The sequence below is a fragment of the Chinchilla lanigera genome, unplaced genomic scaffold (genome assembly GCF_000276665.1).
Source record: "Chinchilla lanigera isolate Chin_1 unplaced genomic scaffold, ChiLan1.0 scaffold00154, whole genome shotgun sequence".
In the NCBI taxonomy this organism is placed as follows: domain Eukaryota; kingdom Metazoa; phylum Chordata; class Mammalia; order Rodentia; family Chinchillidae; genus Chinchilla; species Chinchilla lanigera.
The window spans coordinates 2,342,140-2,346,140 of NW_004955555.1; positions in this window are offsets into that span (position 1 = coordinate 2,342,140).

The window sequence follows — 4,001 nt, forward strand, 5'->3', positions numbered from 1 at the left end:
CTGAGCTAAATCCCCAGCCCCTAGGGATGTACTTTCCAAGGCAGGCATCCTAGGGACTTTTTTTCAAATGAAAGATTTACAGCTCTGTGCCCCTGAGCCCTGAAATGGTTAGAGTCTCGCTGATTTCTGAAATGCCCAGAAGACATCTTTCTTTTTGTCCCTGTGCAAAGTATTTTGCTTTTTTTTTTTTTTTTTAAAAGACATAGACTTGCTATGAGGTTCAAGCTGGCCTCCAACTCATGATGATCCTCCTGCCTCAGCTTCCCACATGCTGGAATTATAAGCAAGTGCCACAGCACCTGCACCTATACCCAACCAGGTTTCTTTTTAACATTGATTCTGTTCAGTAACCATGCTGTCCATGGCCCTAAGAGCACAGGCAGTTCCTTTATGACAAAACTGCAGACTTTTAAAATCATTTAATCTTGCAATTTTGCCCCTGATTCTTACTGTAGATTGAGCTGAAAGCAGCAAACAGTGCTCATGCTACAGCCTGAACATTGGGCTGCCTTGAAATTTCTTCAACCAGATTAATTAGTCTCCCACTCTTTTTTATTTATTTATTTATTTATTTATTTTTGTCTCCCACTCTTAATCTCAGTCTCCTATAAAACCTCAGAACATGGGCAAAACGTAGACAAATTTTCTCTGAGTGTAACACATATACCTCTAGTCCAAATGCCAGTGGAGTTCTCATTCCCGACTGAAACCTCCTGAGCTTTGCCTTTCCTATCCAAATTCCAATCAACATTCTGGTCTTTTGATTTCTGAAAAGAATCTCCCATCAGGGGAAGATGGGTGAAGGGATGGGAGGGGAATGAGAAGAAAGAAGAGGCAAGCTATATCATGTACAGGGATAATTTCTCTATGATGAATGTTATCATTATGTATATTTAAAATGTACCAATAAAAAATGCAGAGAGAGAGGGAGAGCAAGAAAGGGGGTGGGGAGCCTCTCTCATCCAGTTCGCCTTAAGGCTTCTCTGGCTGATATCTTCAGACTTTTCCAAACTCCTCCCATGAGCCAGTTCCACTTCTTAACCATATAGCCAGGTAGTGTCACAGCAAGGACAGCACTCCTGGTACCAATTTTCTGTATTAGTCATATTCCCACTGCTAGAAAAAAATACTTGACACAATTTTTGTTTTTTTGGTACTCAGAATCAAACTCAGGACCTTGCGCTTGCCAGGCAGGTGCTGTGCCACTGAGCTATATCCTCAGCTCCTGACACTCATCATTTATTTTTTGTTTTGTTTTGTTTTTTTCCCTGTACCAGGAATCGAACTCATGACCTTGCGTTTGCTAGGCAGGCACTGTGCTGCTGAGCTAAATCCCCAGCCCCAACACTCATCATTTAAAAGCCCACTGTTGTAGTGGGTTTAGTCCATGGTTGTCACGGTTCAAGGCAGAAAGAGCATGATGAAAAGGTCTGGCAGAGGTAACCAGTTTATGCCATGGTGGTCAGGAAGCCAAACGGGTGAGGGGAAGAGCTGGGAACAAGTGTACATCCTTCTAAGTCACACCTCAGAGGTCCACCCTTTCTGACCAGGCCCCAGTTCTGAACATGAGACTTGAAGGGATACTCTAGATCTATACCATAACATTACTCAACCCCTCTCTGCACCTTGCCTTTTCTCACTGTGGAGTGGAGAGATCAGAGCACTCAATGTAAAGATTAACAGAGGCATTTTGCAGACAGGACCTGGCACAGGGCCTGTTCCATGTAAAAACTCAGAAATGCCAGTCTTTGTTGGAGTTGTGTAAAGGTACTTGGAGCAGAAAATGTTTACCTTAGGTAACATTTTCTTCTTTTAATCTTTATCTCATTTAATCCTCAACTCAATGGTGTGTTTTGCAGATAAGGAATCAGGCAGGCTCAGCACGAGGTCATCGATGCCCCAGGTTACAGAAAACGAGAACAGCCAGACCAAGATTTGAACACAGATCTGTTCCTCCCTCCCTGCTACAAACACACATATTGATAACTGTGTGCTACCCTGTTCTAAATTTGTGGGGTTGTAGGGGAACCACTCAGTAATTCTCATAACAAAAAGTAGATCACTCCTCAGAGACGGGTTTCACCGACCAGGCACCTAAGGCCCAGAGGTTACCTTCTAGCTAGGGGGTCACGTGGCCAGCGAATGAGGGAGCTAGGATCTGCTCCTTGGCTGCCTGCCTTGTCCCCTGCTCCGTGCAGCCGATCCAGCACCAACATTCATATCCTGCAGTCAAAACAGTGCGAGGGGGCACAGTTGCCCCTGAGAATACCTGGGGGAGTTAGACTGTGAGGGTTTTTTCCCCATAAGTCAATCAACATTCAAACTCCGGAGGGCCTTCCCTTTGCCCTGTGCTGGGTGGCTGGGGACAGGACGGCGAGTGGCATGGCTCTGGCCCTGTTCCACCCTCCTGTGGGCACACAGTCCAGTGTGGGAGACTTGTCCCCAAGTGACTGAGTAAGAGTGGAAGCCCAAGGCTGCAACGCTGGGGAGCTCAAAGGGACCTTCCCGGAGGAGAGGGCATCAGCGCTGGATTTAGAGAACAGGGCGGTAGAGGACAGATTGGCTGCAACGCAGGACGTGGCAAGCGACGCCGGCGTGAGAAGCCCGAGCCACAGGGCAGCTGCGCCCTCTGCTGGAGGAATCCCATAGCGCAGTGACCCTGGATGGGGGAGGGGTTCGACTAGTTCGCGTGGATCCAAGATCTATGATGCTAAAATTCTGCGAAGCCAGCATTGGCTGTTTCACAGTTCTAGGTTTGATTCATTCATTCAGTCACCCCAGAAATGTATTGAGCACCTACACTGCGCCGAGCTCTGTTCTGCTGCTAAAGATGAACAGCTGACAATACAGAACCTCGCCCACAGGAGTCCACACTACAGTGGGAGAGAAAAAGCAACCAATTATTATTACAAGGTACACCGGGCATAGTGGCTCACGCCTGTAATCCCAGCACTCCAAAGGCTGAGGCAGGAGGATCGTTGCAAGTTAGAGACCAGCCTGGGCTACAAAGTGAGCTCAAGGTCAGCCTAAACTGCATAGCGGGACCCTGTCTTAAAAAGACCAAAAAAATAAAAATAAAAATAAAAATAAAAATTATAAGGCAGTAACTAAAACACACGCACATAGGAGGGGGGTGCCATATTAACAAATTCAATTCTCCCAACTTTTGACTATTCCCGTTTGAGAGATTAAGAAAATCAAGGTACAGAGATTAGGAAAATTAAGCTACTTGCCTAAGACAGCACAACCAGTAAGTGCTGAAATCACACTTGAATCCAGAGCCCACTTCCTAGGTATTGCGTTCTTTCACCAATAATGTAATATATGTATGTTATGCAATACAACATACTACTGCAATGTGATATATTAAATTATTTCACGGCCTGAAAAGTTTGGTGGACAAAATGAAGCAGGGAAGCAAGGTATTGTTTTGGTAAGAAAGTCCCATTAAAAGGGGAAATCACGGAGTCGGGCTTGGTGACTCAGGCCTGTAATCCCGGTATCTGGGAGGCTGAAGCAGAAAGACTGCAAGTTCCAGCTTAGCCGGGGCAATTTATACACAGTGAGACTCAGACTCGAAAAGAGCTGGCGATGTGATTCAGGATGAAGGCCCTGGGTTCAGGCTCCAGCACTACAAAATAATAATGATCGTTAATTAATATATAGCGACGATCAGGGAAGACCTCTCCGAGAAGGGGGCCTTTGAGAAGAGACCTGACAAAGGGCAAGATCCGTGGAGGAGGGGCACAACCGAGGCAAAGCATCGTCCGTCTGGGATCCAAAGTTTTCAGGAGTCCAAGTTTTCAAGACTGTAGCGCCGTCGTTTCCGACCTCTGGCTAGGATTGCAGGCACCAAACGAGGGGATTCCGGGATTCCGCGTAAGGCGCTGCAATCCCTGGGAGTTGAGCGGCGGCGGGGCTTCCCTGGGGCGGTGGGCGGGGCTGGTTCACCTGCGGGGGCGTGACTCCCACAGGCCCCGCCCCAGAGGGGGCCGCCCGGG